Raw genomic sequence first — 16,477 nt, forward strand, 5'->3', positions numbered from 1 at the left:
CACTTCTCATACCAGAGCCACCATGTCTTCAAATTCATCTGCATTGGCTGGGCACGGTGGCTCACAGCTGTAATCCCAGTACTTTGGGAGGCCAAAGTGGGCAAATGACTTGAGGCCAGGAGTTTGAGACCACCCTGGCTAGCATGGTGAAACCCTATCTCTACCAAAAAAATACAAAAATTAGCTGGGCGTGGTTGCATGTGCCTGTAGTCCCAGCTACTCGGGAGGCTGAGGCAGGAGTATTGCTTGAACCCAGGAGCTGGAGGTTGCAGTGAGCTGAGATCACACCACTGTACTCCAGCCTGGGAGACAGAGCGAAACTGTCTCAAAAAAAAAAAATCATCTGCATCGAACTTTGTAAAGCCCCACTTCTTTCAGACATGGATCTTCTGGTGACCAGGGAACTTGAACTTGGCCCTGTGGAGGGCCTCAATCACATGCTCCTGGTTCTGTAGCTTGGTGTGGATAGACAAGATGACTTGGCCAGTATGAACCCTGACCAAGGCTCCTTGAGGCTTTCCAAAGGCACCTCCACTGTCTGGAGCCTACACTGGGGACAGTACAAGGTCAGAGACATAAACATATATTAGAAAGGGCTGTCTCCAAGGTCCCTTAGAGCAACCCATACAAGAAACAGGCTGCATACACTACCAAGGAAGCTGCTGTTTGCAGCTACTGCACACTAGGCCCCAAAGAGGAAAGGAACTAGGTCGGCTTAATTGGCTGCAGAAAAATCAGTCTTACTGAGATGTTGGTTATGTTCTGTTTCTTAATCTGGATACTGGTTACCCTGATGTGTTCAGTTTGTGAACTTTATTAAGCTAAAAAAAAAAAAAGTTTTTATAATCTTTTTAACTTTAAAACTTTTTTTAAAAAGCTTTTAACCTAGGCCATGTGTGGTGGCTCATGCCTATAATCCCAGCACTTTAGGAGGCTGAGCTGGGTAGATTTCGCTTGAGGCTATAAGTGTGAGACCAGCCTGGCCAACGTGGTGAAACCCTGTCTCTAGTAAAAATACAAAACTTAGACAGGTGTGGTGGCACATGCCTGTAATCCCAGCTACTCAGGAGGCTGAGGCAGGAGAATCGCTTGAACCCGGGAGGCGGAGGTTGCAGTGAGCACTGCACTCCAGCAGGGGCAACAGAGTGAGACTGTGTCTCAAAAAAAAAAAAAAAATTAGTTTTTAACTTAGAATCACCACTCCTCTACTATTTGTTCAGTTTTTAAAGAGTAACTCAAGTAAACTATATATTCCTTCAGACAGGGAACACTCCTTACCATTCTTTTAGATCCCCATAGCACTAAATCAGACTAGATATACATTAGGTATCTAATGAATATATGTTGATGTGATTGGAAGAATGCTAACACCAAATGTCGAGACTTAAAACAAATCTAGGCCAGTTGCAGTGGCTCATGCCTGTAATCCTAGCACTTTGGGAGGCCAAGGTGGGTGGACTGCCTGAACTCAGGAGTTCAAGACCAGCCTGGGCAACACGGTGAAACCCCATCTCTACTAAAGAAAATACAAAAAATTAGCCAGGTGTTGCGGCACACACCTGTAATCCTAGCTACTTGGGAGGCTGAGGCAGGAGAATTGTTTGAACCCAGGAGGCAGAGGTTGCAGTGAGCCAAGATCGCACCACTGCACTCCAGCCTGGGCAACAGAGCGAGACTCCATCTCCAAGAAAAACAAAAACAAAAAAACCCACAAATCTTTCTCTAGGAAATGGCACCTTCATCACTGCAAAATCTGGCAGCCCCCACTTTAGCCAGTGATTCCACTTAGCATCACTAATGATCTGGACAAACTAAAATTATGTGCCTCCTTTTGTGATGATATGGGAAATATACAACCTCCACTTTAGAATTCTTGCCCAAAATATTTAACCTGTATATAATCATGCAGAAATAATTATACAAATTCAAATTGTGAGATATTGTTAAGAAAACAGAACTGGAATCTTAAAAATATCATAAAACACAAATAAGCGGGGAGACTCCTATAGATTTAAAGAGACTGAAGAGGCAAAACAACTACATTTAATGTGTAATCTTGTTTGGATCCTGGATTAAAAACAAACTGACAGTTATAATGATTAACATTACAACATTAACATTATTATTAACGGTATTTGGACAATAGGGGTATGATAGATTGCAAAAATGGCTGTGATTGTTCATGCCCTTGTATCCATGCCCTTGAGCAATACGACTTTGCAGTTATTCCCATCAAGAGGAGCATGTGACTTGCTTTGACCAAAAGATTGCAGAAGTGATTGCTGTGCCAATTCCAAGCCTAGGCCTTAAAAGGCTTTGCACTCTTCCCTTAGAACCTGCCCATAAGCCATGCAAACAAGCCTGTTCTAGCTTGCTGGAGGATGAGAGACCCCTCTAGAGCAAAGAAAAGCCATCCAAATTGATGCCAACTTAGACCAGCCAGCTCCCAGTCAGTCCAGCAGCTGACTCCAGAGGTATAAAGGAGCCCAGTTGATCAGCTGAGCCTAATCCACATTAGAAGAACCACCCAACTGGCCCATGGAATTATGAGCACTAATAAACTGTGGTTGTTTTAAGCCACTAAGTTTTGACATGATTTGTTTATCAGCTAGCTGATCAAAAGCAAAATTTAAATATGGACTCCATATTAGATGACATTATGGAATCAACGTTAAATTTCTAAGGCATGATAATGGTATTGTGAAGAAGAATATCCCCCTTACACTTAGGAGAATACTGATATATTTAGAGATAAAGGATCATGATGTCTGCCCTATCCCCTAGTGTAAATATGCATTTATAAAGAAAGATAAATCAAATGTGGCAAAATGTTAGCAACTGGTAAACCTAAGTAAAGGGTTTTTTAGTTGTCCTTTGTACTAATATGTTTGTTTTAAATTTTTCAAAATAAAAAATTAGATAGAAAAAAAACCACACACCTCTATTTACCCCATAACACAGCAAGCTACCGTGCAGTGAACAGATCCTTTCCATCTCCCACCCCCTGACCCTTTTTACTGGAGGAAACACTACTACTGCTGAGTGGGGAGGAGAGTAGATATAAAGTGCAGTAAACCAGGGTTATATTATGATATAGTTAAATGAAAGACTCATTAATAGTTAAGAAATGTTTAAAGGCAGGTGTTAACAGCAAGCAGCCATTAAGGTTTTCTTCCTAATATAATCAGAAAAAAAATTTGTGTAGGGTTGGATGGGGCTTAAAAAGAACAAAGCTTTGGCAAGAAACATGGGCAGGTCTTTGAATTATTTTTTGTTGGAAAACAAATATTCCTGTGTTTCTCTATTTTAAGAGATTTCTCAAACACCTGCAAATGAGAAGGGTATCTTGTATTCATCTCTACCCCCTGAAAATCCCTAAAGAATATTACCAATATAACCTAAATCTGTTTATTCACAACCTAATGAAAGCCTTCTTTATTTAATTTGGATTTTCCCTCAAGTGATATGCAGCAATTATTAACGCTGTATATTGACTTGTGTGAACAAACCCAGAGGCCTAGGTTCAAAGGATATGGCTTTCTGAACTAAAATCTAAGGACTTCAGCTTTATTATGCCATATAGAAAAATTCCACTTAGAGTGAATGGCAAACAAAGCCCATTCTCTATATAAAAAACAATAATCCAGGTAGGAAGATTTTTTTTTTTAGAACTATCACTACAAGTCTTGTTCAAAGATCTTTGACTTCAAAAAAGTCCAGTAGAGCAATCCCATGTATTACCATTGTCAGATGAGAAAAACATTCAACTTATATAAGAAAGAGAAGAAAATATTGCCAGGTACTGTACATTTAATGAGTTGGTTGTTCTCATTCATCAGAACTGAAAAATAAATGCAGCAAAGAATTTTTTTAGGCGTCATTGGGCTCAAAGCCAAATCCATGCCTCATTTTTCTTACAGAATTCCTTGATTCTCTAGCCCACAAACCCCAGGATGCTTCAGAATATAGTTTGAAACTACAGCTCTAAATTAAAATGGCTGTGCAAAAGGAAGGTACCACACACAGACAGAATCTTCCAGTTATCTCTACAAACTTCATCAGATTCAGAGAAACCAAGCAGGCCATCAGGTCTTCAAGGAATCTTTGATGTTCAAAGAGAATTCTACTGTACACATTAATTCTCAAAAATGTTCAGGGGCACTGTAAAAACAGCTGCAGGGCAATAGGCTTTCCTAGCCCAAATCTGCACGTTAGCCTATCTCATGAAAGGACTAGCCGTCAGCAGACCTAGACATGGTCTAACACAGACACTGAACTCCCATTCACTCATCACCAGAAGTGTCAACTGTTTAAAGAAGGGTGGATTAACTCATTTATTCATTTATTCATTTATTCTGTAAACATTTTTTTTTAATAGAGACGAGGTCTCGCTTTGTCACCCAGCCTCCCAAGCAACTGAAACTACAGGCATCCACAACTGTGCCCATATATATATTTTTTTTTCCTAGAGATAAGATCTTGCCATCTTGCCCAAGCTGGTCTTGAACTCCTGAGCTAAAACGACCCTCCTGCCTTGACCTCCCAAAGTGCTGGGATTACAGGCATGAGCTACCACACCCAGCTCTGTAAACATTTATTGAACAAATTGTATATGCCAAGCCCAGAGTAGGAAAACACAGATGAAAAGGGCATACCCACTGCCCACCAGGAAGTCGCAAATGAATGGAGAAGCACAATCCAAGCACTTAGTCAAACTGCAATAAACAGCCTTGCCACGGTTAAGCACTTGAGCCTAGATCCTGACTCTACCACTTATTGGCTTGGTGGCTTTGGACAAAATTGACTTAACCTGTACAAGTTTTGTCTCCTCAGCTGTAAAATGGGTATGATAAACCTATTACATTGAGTTACTATCAGAACTGAGATTACATATATGACTATACATATTATAGTAACTTTAGGTAAATGTTGGCTATAATTATTAATCTTTGTTATTATCTGAGTGGTTATACTAGGTATCTAAAATCCACCCTGAGATTCTAATAATTAGCTGTGTGACCCAGAGTAAGTAATTTAAAATCTCTGGGTTTCATGCTCTTCATTTGTTAAATGAGAGGTTATAGCTAAGTGATCCTAAAATCTCTTCAAGCTCTTGAATATTAAAAGGCTCTATGATTGATCTTATATGGTTTCATATATGTCTCAATGACACTGCTCAGATAAACTGATGAAACAAAGCAACTGCCAAATAAATCACCTTTCTTCAGTAGTTGTCTGAATCTTTCATTTTATTTCCTTTAACCTCATTACTTACCCAGGCATATATGGGATATACTAAGCTGACTGAGAGCTAAGGCTTTGTTGTACCAAATTGTACATCCTTAATCCCAAACACAGTCCTGGAAAGTGATAGGCACCCAGTGTCTTAAAATTAAGATTCGTACTTCCCTCAGGACCAAAGCTATACATATGCAAGGTGAGTGGACACTCTGAGGTGTAGGCCTGACCTCTAGGGATCCTTTTCTAAGTGTCACCACTTAGAAAAAGGTCTGGAGGGGTATTCCACCCTTTGGCCTTCAGTTTCCTCATTGGTAAAATGAAGGGAATCTATTAGATCAGGGGTTGGCAAACTATGGCTCATAGGCCAAACCCAGCCTATATCTCTACCCCCAGCTTAGAATAATTTTTACTTTTTTTTTTTTTTAAGAGACAGGGTCTCACTCTATTGCCCAGGCTTCAGTGCAGTGGCATGATCATAGCTCACTGCATCCTTGAACTCCCGGGTTCAAGCCATCTCCCCACCTTAGTCTCCTGAGTAGCTATAACTACAGGTGTGTACCACCATACCCAGCTAATTTATTTTTATTTTGTAGAGATGGGGGTCTCACTTTGTTGCCCAAGCTGGTCTCGAACTCCTGGCTTCAAGTGATCCTCCCCACTCAGCCTGCCAAAGTGCTGGGATTACAGCTGTGAGCCACAGCACCCAAACAATTTTTACATTTTTTAATGATTGTAAAAACAAAGAACAATGTGCATCAGAGATCATATGTGGACCCCAAAGCCTAATATATTTACTTTCTGGACCTTTTAATAGAAAAAGCTTGCTGCCTCTGGATTAGATTATCTCTAAAGTCCCTTTAAACCCTGACATTTTAGCATTCTAATTCTGGTGGGTTTCCTTGAATTGTCTGATTCCGGCTCTTCATGCAGAGCAGTACCAAGTCTGAAACAATACCGAAGGCACAACAGGAACTCAACTGCGATTTGCTAACTGAATAAACGAATTCTGCAGCAGCAACCCTAAGAACTAAATCCTCTACCAAGGGGGCAAGTTGGGTCAATGTGTATCAAGTGACTGCCTAATAAATGCCCCCAGGGTGGACGCCACAATGAGAGGAACAATCTACTCTATTGGCTTTTTGGATGACAGTGGCACCTGGAAAGGCCTGGAGCTCAGATAACCAGGATTAAAACTCACCTTGTTCCACCAAATAAAAAATACATGTAGCCATCCTCTGAACAAACCCCTTGGGCAAATTATAAAGCTATCTAGAAAGAGCTATCAGAAACACAGATCATCTAAACTGATCATCTTAATAGCCATGGACCCAAGAGAATAAATTCCATCCACAATAAGGCATATAGAATAATTTAGCTCACAACATTATTTATTTTTCCCTCTATTGTTGTTAAAAATACATGATACCAAAACAAGGAATTCAAATATTTATGTCAGGGCAACAAGCCAAGGAAAGTCTTGAATATATGATCCTATTAACACTAATGGAAGATAGAGCAAGGTAAAAGAAAAAATAAAGCTCCCTGCCTTGACTCTTGACTACACATACTTTCCCAGAATAAACAGCCAGCAATTATTCTTTTAATGTTCCTCCTCTGTTCACCCATAAATCACTGCTGTGTTTAAACCTCTTGCTGATTTCAAAGGATGTTTTTTTTTTCTTTCAGTCTTCCTCTTTTTGATTGCTAACAATGAGTTCTGAAAAGGGCTGAGGGTGCTTTTCCACCATGCCTCAGTAGAGCATCTCCATTTACAAGTACAGTACATTCTAACCACACACTTCATTGTCATACTGTTACTTATAAATCACAAAGTTGATCTAGAGATTCTGCCTTTTCTCCTTTCCTCTAAAGAAGCAACTTGGGGCTGGGCATGCTGGCTCATACCTGTAATCCCAACACTTTGGGAGATAAGAGGATGGCTTGAGGCTAGGAGTTTGAGATCGGCCTGAGCAACATAGCAAGACCCTGTCTCTACAAAAAATAAAATGATGCTCAGTTCTCTCCACCAGGCCCCGTATGCCCAGTAATGACATGGAGTCACAAATCTCACCCTCTCCCCAGGCACCCTGCTCTAGACATGCTGGCCTACAAGGTTTAAAAAAAAAAAAAAAAATCCCACCTCTAATCCGAGTACTTAGAGGCCAAGGCAGGAGGATCACTTAAGACCAGGAGTTCGAGACCAGCCTGGGCAACATAGTGAAACCCTAAAAAAGTAAGAAATTAGCCAAATGTGGTGGCACATGCCTGTAGTACCAGCTGCCCAGGAGGCTGAGGTGGGAGAATCACTTCAGCCCAGGAAATCAAGGCTGCAGTGAGCCGTGATAACACCACTGCACTCGGCCTGGGCAACAGTGAGACCCTGTCTCAAAAAAAAAAAAAAAAAAAAAAAATTCCTGAATATCATAATGCTCATTTCTAAGCTCTTCATAAACCAGAAGAGAGACAAACAGTTTAAATTTGGATTCTTTCCCTGACTCAGTAGGTAAGCTTTTTCTTTTTCCAATAGCCAGAGGAGGTAGACGAACATTGGCCCCTCTGCTGACCTTTCTATGAACCTCAAAAAAAATCTCTTTACTTCCCAACCTTGGGGTTGTCTAGCCAATCAAAATGAGTTTAATGTTAGTCTGCATCCTTGTTTGAGAGGTAAGGAGCCTGCACTAGGTTCATGCTGTCTGAGCTCTGCGACCTCTAAGGAAAGGTCCTGTCGTGGCTGCTCGCTGACTCCAGGCCCAAACAGCCTCACCCACCATCTCTCCAAATCCCATTGCTGTAAGCCCTGCTGCTGGGCCCCAGCATGGCCCTGAATGGCTGCACTCCACCCTTCTTAGATGCTCCGCCCTTCTCCCTGCTGGAGCATGTGAGCTGGAGCATCCACTCAGGCTCAAAAAAGAACCACATGGTTAAAAAGAATCTTTTTAAAGTAGGTAGATAATTAATGTAAAGAAGGGCAGACTGCCTCTACAATAAGATAAATCTGATATTGCCTTGTTTTGTATCTATAAAAGTCCTTGCAAACTACTTATTAATGTTTGCAAAAAGATGCTGAGCGTGGTGGCTCACACCTGTAATCCCAGCACTTTGGAAGGCCAAGGCAGGCGGATCATGAGGTCAAGAGATCAAGACCATCCTGGCTAGCATAGTGAAACCCCCATCTCTTCTAAAAATACAAAAATTAGCTTGGTGTCATGGCATGCACCTGTAGTCCCAGCTTCTCGGGAGGCTGAGGCAGGAGAATCACTTGAAACCAGGAGGCGGAGGTTGCAGTGAGCCGAGATCGCGCCACTGCACTCCAGCCTGGCAACAAAGCGAGACTCCATATCAAAAAAAAAAAAAAAAAAAAGGAGGCAAACATGTGCCTGGTTTTTTTGGCGGGGGGGGGGGGGGGGGCAGAGGGTGTGGGGGGGCGGTTTTTTTTGGTTTCTCTTTTTTTTTTGAGACAGGGTCTCACTGTGTTGCCCAGGCTGGAGTACAGTGGCATGATCACAGCTCACTACAGCCTCAACCTCCTGGGCTTAAGCAATCGTCTCATTTCAGCCTCCCAAGTAGCTGGGACTATAAGGTATAGGCCACCATGCCTGGTTAATTTTTTTTTTAATTCTTTGTAGAGACAGAGTCTCACTATGTTACCCAGGCTGGAACATGTGCCTTTTGAAGGTATAAAGTTCAATAGAAAATTTGAGGTGATTCAAATAGGCTTTGGAAAACACCTTGGCCTACTTATTGATTATTATCAGGCATCTTTGGAAATAACTACATATTAATTATCCAAAGAGACTATTACTCTTTTAATAGTGTACAATCATTTTAACGGTAAGAATAAGAATGGTACAACTATTCTCACTCCTCAAAGTAGAATTGGCCATTCCCCTTCCTTTTGGGGCCCACAGTACCCTATGGAGATTTTAATAATGGGGCCAGGCATGGTGGCTCATGCCTATAATCCCAGTGCTTTGGGAGGCTACGGTGGGAGGATCACTTGAGCCTAAGAGTTTGAGACCAGTCTGGGCAACATAGGGAGACCTTGTCTCTACCAAAAATAAAAAATTAAAATTAGCTGGGCATGGTGGTGCATGCCTGTAGCCTCAGTTACTTGGGAGGCTGAGGACTGCTTGAGCCTGGGAGGTTGAGGCTGCCCTGAGCCATGATCAAGCCACTGCACTCTAACCTGGGCAAGAGAGCAAGACCATGTCTTAAAAATAATAATAAAATAAAATAAAAGACTTTAATAACAGGACCTGAATCCCTTTATTTACTCATTTGTTTGCATGATTGTCTCTCAACACCCCGCTCCCCTTACTACCCACACTGTAAGAACCTTGAGGTTCTATAAGAACCATCATATTCCTTCTTGAGCCCTATTGTTCAACAGACTGTCTGGCACACAACAGGTACTTCATAACAACAGGATGATGGAAAAGGAGGAGAGGGGATCGCTGAAAATGAACAGGGGAGAGGCAGTAAGAGTTAAGAAGGCAGAAGCTGAATTTGTTTTATTCATTGTTACCTGGCCTGCAAGTATTTTTTAAATGGACTGAAAAAACTAAATGAGCAGTGGTACCAAGGCATGAAATTATAGAGCTTTGTTTTAAAGTGATAAATATGATCCTTCATCAATTCTAAAAATATTTTTTCTTACATTTTTGACTGGTTGGAAACTAAGATGCATTTTATAATGGCATCTTAGCACTTTGTGATAGTTTATTAGGAACCTCATTTTCTTTTTCTCAGTGGTACATAAAATAGTTGTACATGTTAGAAATGATGGTGACATAAATTCCATGAAATGCAATCATTTGGTGTGGCTGTGGTAATAAGGGTTGGAAAGGTTGCAGTGAACCGAGATCGCACCACTGTACTGCAGCCTGGGCAACGGAGCGAGACTCTGTCTCTTAACAGCTTTTGAGTCTCTGTATGGTTCAAACTAGCTAGGTGCTCACCAAACCTATTTTGTTTTCTTCCTGGGCAAACAGGCCTTTCTCAGTTATCACTGGGTCACAACTAAATTATGGGGTCACAAACTAAATAATAATTGATAGATTGAGGACAGAAGTGATATAAGCCACTTTCAGACCTGGCCCATGGAATCCTTCCATGTGAGATCCTTCCATCTCCTTCTCCATCTGCAGGTTAAAAGGAGAAAGCTCTAAGAACAGAGGAGTCACAAGATGAAAGGAGCCTGGGTGCCCGAAACATTAAAGGCAGCCTAGCCAGGAATAACCATGTTGAACTGCTGTACGCACAAGAAATAAACTTCGTTTTTATTGAGCCACTGAAATTTGGGGGCTGGTAGGGAAGTTACCTGCTCTAAAACCTCCTGGTTCCGGCTGTACCTGTTCTTTTCATGGTTACATAAAATACCTCAGTATCCTTCCCACACATTCTCTCTCTATCCCAGTTAGAGTTGGGTTGCTTCCGTCCATAACTTAAAGAGTTCTAACACAGCCAGGAAGAATGAAGAGCTATCATTTGAAGCGGCAAGAAGGTGGAAGTAAGTAATGATCCCTAAGTGTGTAGGGAACACCTAGAAAATTTGTCAGAACAGGGTAATAATTCCAACAAACTGATGACAGACCACGAGAGACCCTTTTCACTTTCCAAGGGCTTCTAGCTTTAAACTCATAAAGCACTTACAGTAAAAAAAAAAAAAAATACCCTCTTCCCCACTCTCATTTCATTCTCAGAAGCATGTATGAAGTTGTAATAGCCCTGATGTAGGGTTTACCTACTAAGATACCCTCAGGAGTTCTCATCTAGCAAGTGAGATACACCTCATTTATCATACATAGCCAGCATTTATTGGAAAATGAATCACACATAGCTCTAAGAATTCAAATAATTACTCTGGGGTAAATAGTTCTGGGTATGAGTGCACAACCCTGGCTAGAGTTTTCAAAGATAAATATTCAACAATCACCAAAGCTTCTGGTAGCATTTACAATACTATAAATGAGATCACAAAAATAAACAGGAGAATGATGCCACGAATGCCTCCTTGAGCAATAATCAGGTTTGCCAGGAACTGGAGACCAGTGATGACAGAGCAGGCCTCCTGCTCAATTTCCAGAAACATTTCTCTTTGAGCCAAATTTGGTCTTTAAGAACAAGCTCTGGCATCTGTAAAACACGCTACAGGCTTGTTATAAAGCCCATTTATACTATATATTGAGTTATGTGACTCAGAACAGCAGCATGAAGCTGGGATTGTCATCAGTCCTTCCTTTTCAGCAATAAAAACAGGCTCAAACACATCAAGTGCTCACAGCCCCAGGATTTGTGACTTGAGCCAAGACTTGAGCTCTGATCTCCTGACCTCGGATCCTCTATCTATTTCGCTATAGCCCAAACTATAGAATACCAGGGAAGAGAAATGGCCTGGCTAGAGGAGACTTTTCCCCACTGCCATAATTCATCAACCCATGTTGGAAGCTAGTTTTCCATGTTGCATGCAGCCATGTGTGGGAACTTAACAGCAAGGGCTAAAGGGCCTGAGAGAGATGTCTGGCCTGCCTCCAAAGTCAGCTGGGAAAACATTCCCTGACAAGACACTGTGCCCACAGGGGACCATGAGAGAAGAAGCAGCCTGAGGCAGAAGATTAGAAGTGCTGAGCCTTCCATGTGATCCTGTCATAATCTTATAGTTCAAGGCCTCTAAGAACCAGGTAACAAGGTCTCTCAGAGCTGCAAAGATAGAATCTGGAGCAAATGAGCTGAAGTTTTCCTTTGTTGGGGAGGGAGAAGGGATCCACTACAAACCTAGCTGACCTCAATCAGCATTCTCTCAGATGATTTTTATGAGCCACTTCTAAAAGACAAATTGCCAAGATCAAACACTCATACATTGCCTGGGAAAAGAGAAAGTGGGGTGCAAGGCAATATTAATATATTAATGTTTTAGTAGAAAAACTTTCCCTGTAAGTTGGTGATCTACCACCTCAGAGGGAAGACACAGGGAACTGGAGCTGTCCTTCAGTGTGTTAGAAAAGTTGAAGAGCTGGCCTCCCCTAACCATCATGAATTCCCTGGGCTCCATACATGGAAGGGAGCTGTCTATGCCCTGTACCCTGGTGTGGTTCCTCCAGAAATAGAAACTCTAGTGTTTTGAAGGAGCATGAAGTAGAGGAAGAAGCCTTAAATCACTGTTTAGTCTCCTTCCAGCTGTGACCTTAAGCAAGTCACAACCTCTTTGAGCCTCAGTTTTTGTACTTATAAAGCAAGAATAAGAACACCTACATTACAGGATTGTGGGGAGGATCAAATAAAATTATAAATGCAAAGGGCAGAGCACAGCTGCTCAATTAATGGTTAGTGCCTAATTTTTGCCCCTCAACCTCCACTTCAATTTCTTAGTACTGAAATTGTATATTTAGTAATTCTAATCCTTAGTAACTCAGCAGTACTTAGTAATTTTGAGAAAATCACATATATTACCCATAGTCTTGGCAATTTCACTTGCTTTTTTGAAGCATAACCATCTGTGACTTTAGTTGTGAGCATCTCCAATAACTCTGGACCCTTGAGTCCCTTACTAATCTGCTCTACGCTTCCTAAATGCCTTCAAAAAAAAAATCTAACCCACAGGTCCCTTTTTAACCTTATAATCTTTCTCTAATCTGGAAGAGATTCTAAACCTTATAGATATTTGGCATATTGCTGGGCACTTAACTGTCATATATGACTAAATTTTCCACAAGACTTAAAATAAAAAGTTTGCCAAAGCTTTAATGACTTTAATAAATAAGTGGCCAAGTGTTATGGTTCATGCCTGTAATCCCAGCACTTTGGGAGGCCAAGGTGAGTGGATCACTTGAGGTCAGGAGCCTGAGATCAGCATGGCCAACATGACGAAACCCTGTCTCTACTAAAAACACAAAAATTAGCCAGGAGTGATAGTGTATGCCTGTAATCCCAGCTACTCAGGAGGTTGAGGCAGGAGAAACTCTTGAACCTGGGAGGCAGAGGTTGCAGTGAACCGAGACTATTCCACTACACTCCAGCCTGGGTGACAGACAGAGGGAGACTCTGTAAATAAATAAATAAATAAATAAATAACATGCTTATGACCATAGGGACAACAGGAAGGATGAGGTTCTTGCAGTCTTCTTCATTATCTTCCTGGGGTCATTTCCTCTTAACATCCTCTCATCCCAGACAGGGTCAGGTGCCCCTCCTCTATGCTCCAATAGTTATCTCTATGTACACCGCCAGCATTATGACCATACTGTATCATAATCATCTCTTTTACATCTCTTTCTTTAGCCTACAATCTCCTTATAGTCAAAAACAGTGTGCTGTCAAATCTTGATTGCTACTACCCATGAGCACAGTATCTGGTATATAATAGATATAAAATTAGTGTTTGATGAATGAATAAATTAGGTTTTTAGATCTGGGAGAAACTTTAGAAATAACCTGGTCTAATACAGGCCTTCATTTCACAGACAAGAAAGCTGAGCCTGTCCCTGGTCATCTAGGTGGCTAGGAAAAACAACATTAATAACAACAACAAAAAATAAAGTTGAGGCCAGGCATGGTGGCACACATCTGTAGTCCTAGTTACTGGAGAGGCCAAGGAGGAAGGATCACTTGAGCCCAAGAGTTTGAGACCAGCCTGGGCAATATAACGAGACCCTGTGTCTACGAAAAAAAAAAAATACAAAAATCAGCCAGATGTGGTGGTGTGCACCTGTAGCCCCAGCTACTCAGGAGGCTGAGGTGGGCAGATTGATTGAGCATGGGAGGTTAAGGCTACAGTGAGTCGTGATCATGCCACTGCACTCCAGCCTGGGCAACAGAACAAGACCTTGTCTCAAAAACAAAAAAGAAAAAAGAAAAAGAAAAGAAAGCTGAGCCTCAGAAATGTAAGGTACCCTCAAAAGCAGCAAGAAGATGGCAAGTGGTGGCGGCCAGGTGCCATTTTGACTGTAGTTCAAAAGCAGACATCACCTGGCACTCACCTGCAAGAAGCATGTGGCTTAGTGGACACAGCATGGGCTCCATAGGAAAAGTCTTGCTCCTGCCACCTACCCGTCACGTGATTTTGGACAGGTTACTGCCTCTCTCTGAGTCACAATTTCTGCATCTGCATCTGTTAATTGGAGGTATTAATAGCTCCAAAGTTGTTAGGGTTATTGAATCTGCCACCATACATAAACTGCCTAGCATAGCACCTGGCACTATGTAAATGTTTACTGAATGGATCATGAATGAGTACCTGTCCAGCACACCACAACTTCATGAACCTGGTTTAGACTTTGCTTTCAGCTCTCTGACCACAGCAAAGATGGCTGGGACACCCACAATTATAGAACCATGAACTTGGAGATTTGTTCCTTGCAAGGACTGGACTTTAAAGCATGTCTATAACTTTGTTCACTGTTCCCTTCCCCTGAGTTGCCCTTCTCACCTTCCTCATTGACACACAAATTTTATCCATCTTCTGCTGCGCAGCCAGATCTACCCTGTCTTGGAAGCCATTTCTAACACTTATTACTTCTCAGTCCTTCCTGTCTCACTGATCACTTTCTACCAAGTAGTAAAGGAGTGCTATGATTTGAATGGTTTGTGTCCCTTTCAAAATTCATGTTGAAACTTAATCCCCAATGCATCTGTATTTAGAGGTGGGAACTTTAGGAGGTAATTAGGCCATGAGCGCTCCATCCTTATGAAGGGATTAGCACCTTACAAAAAGGGCTTGAAGGGGTGAGTTGTCCTTCTGTTCCTTCCACCATGTGACCACACATCCTTTGGAGGATGCAGGAACAAGGCACCATCCAAAGGGCACAAAAGTAGAAAAGCAGAGAGTATACTTCGGCAGACACCAAGCCTGCTGGCGCCTGGATCTTGGACTTTCCAGCCTCCAGAACTGTAAGAAATAAATTTCTGTTGTTTACAAATTACTCAGTCTCAGATATTTTGTTATAGCAGCACAAATGGACTAAGACATAAGGTGTATCTGTTTGGTTTTTTATATATATATAACATAAAATTTACCATCTTAACAATTTCTAAGTATACAGTTCAATAACGTGAAGTATATTCACACTGATGTGCAACCAATCTATAGAACTTTTTCATCTTCTAAAACTGAAACTCTACACCCACTAAACAGCTTCCCACTTCTCTCCTGCCCCCAGCTCCTGGTAACCACCATTTCACTTTATGTTTCTTTGTGTCTGACTAAATATCTCATATAATTGAAATCATACTATATGTGTTTTTTTGTGACTGGCTTTTATTTCACTTAGCATAAGGTCTTCAAGGTCATCCATGTTGTGGCATGTGTCACAACTTCCTTCCTTTTTAAAGCTGAGTAATATTCCACTGTATGTAAATACCACATTTTGTTTATCCATTCATCCATCAATGAGCACTTGGGTTGCTTCCATTTTTTGGCTATGGTGAATAATGCTGCTAGGTGAACGCCTTAATCATAAAGATGTGTTTCAACCATCTCTATAGTTCTCAAGGTGCCTGACATGTGATGGGCTCTCAATAAATACTTATCAAGTAAAAAAGGACTCAGCTTTCAAGATTATAAGGTGAAAAAATGAATCATCTTCCACATAAAATCGCAAATTGTCCAGCAGAAAAATCACACAGCACAGGCTCTGCAGTAAGACAGTCTTGATTTCTGGTCCTGGATCTGCCTCTTAGCTAGTCATACAGTCTTAGGCATGCTACTTAAGTTTTCAGAGATTCAGTTTTCTCATGTGATTTTTGCCAAAATTAAATAATATAACATGTTAACATAGTGCTTGGCAGGTCATCAACTAAAAAAAAATTTGCCAATATTATTATTATAAAGTTACAGAATGAAAATAACTTACTATACTTGCAAACATGCCATTTTGCTTCCTGACCATAATTTTAAAAGCAAAAAGCATGCAGAATTCTAAGACCAAACAATTTGTGGCAGGTAATAGTCAAAAAAGGACAGTTCCACAGCAGTAACAGTAAGTACAGATTTGTATCATTGAATTTGGAATCTTTAGTTACATAGCTATAGCACCTTAGAAGATAGAAATTTTGTCACTTTAAAGGGACAGGCTTAAATGTTACACTAAGGATCTTCTTACTCAGCAAAATAGTCTGTCTGATATCTCAGAAATGTTTTAAAATCCGGATCACTTGAGGGTTTTTTTTTTTTTAAGTGCTAAATCTATTTTGAATTTAATCATTCATATTTTGAGGCTGTTAGCAAAAAGATGAAAAAATA

The 16,477-nt window shown here is 41.0% G+C and overlaps 1 protein-coding gene and 1 non-coding gene across 6 annotated transcripts in view; both read right to left on the reverse strand.

Moving 5' to 3' along the window:
* RAB30 (RAB30, member RAS oncogene family) overlaps positions 1-16,477 on the reverse strand; it is a 90,760-nt gene that overhangs the window by 59,650 nt on the left and 14,633 nt on the right. For 2 of the 5 annotated variants that reach the window (XM_063711319.1, XM_063711318.1), the window contains exon 2: positions 14,945-15,124. The exons of the other annotated variants lie outside the window; for them this stretch is intronic. The gene's annotated coding sequence lies outside the window, so the exon portion shown is untranslated. The remainder of the gene's footprint in view (positions 1-14,944; positions 15,125-16,477) is intronic. 5 annotated transcript variants of the gene reach the window in all.
* LOC112135620 (small nucleolar RNA SNORA70) lies at positions 595-729 on the reverse strand. The gene has a single exon (XR_002916878.1). It is a non-coding gene; the product is annotated as a small nucleolar RNA SNORA70 (small nucleolar RNA).

The sequence above is a fragment of the Pongo abelii genome, chromosome 9, assembly GCF_028885655.2.
Source record: "Pongo abelii isolate AG06213 chromosome 9, NHGRI_mPonAbe1-v2.0_pri, whole genome shotgun sequence".
NCBI lineage: Eukaryota > Metazoa > Chordata > Mammalia > Primates > Hominidae > Pongo > Pongo abelii.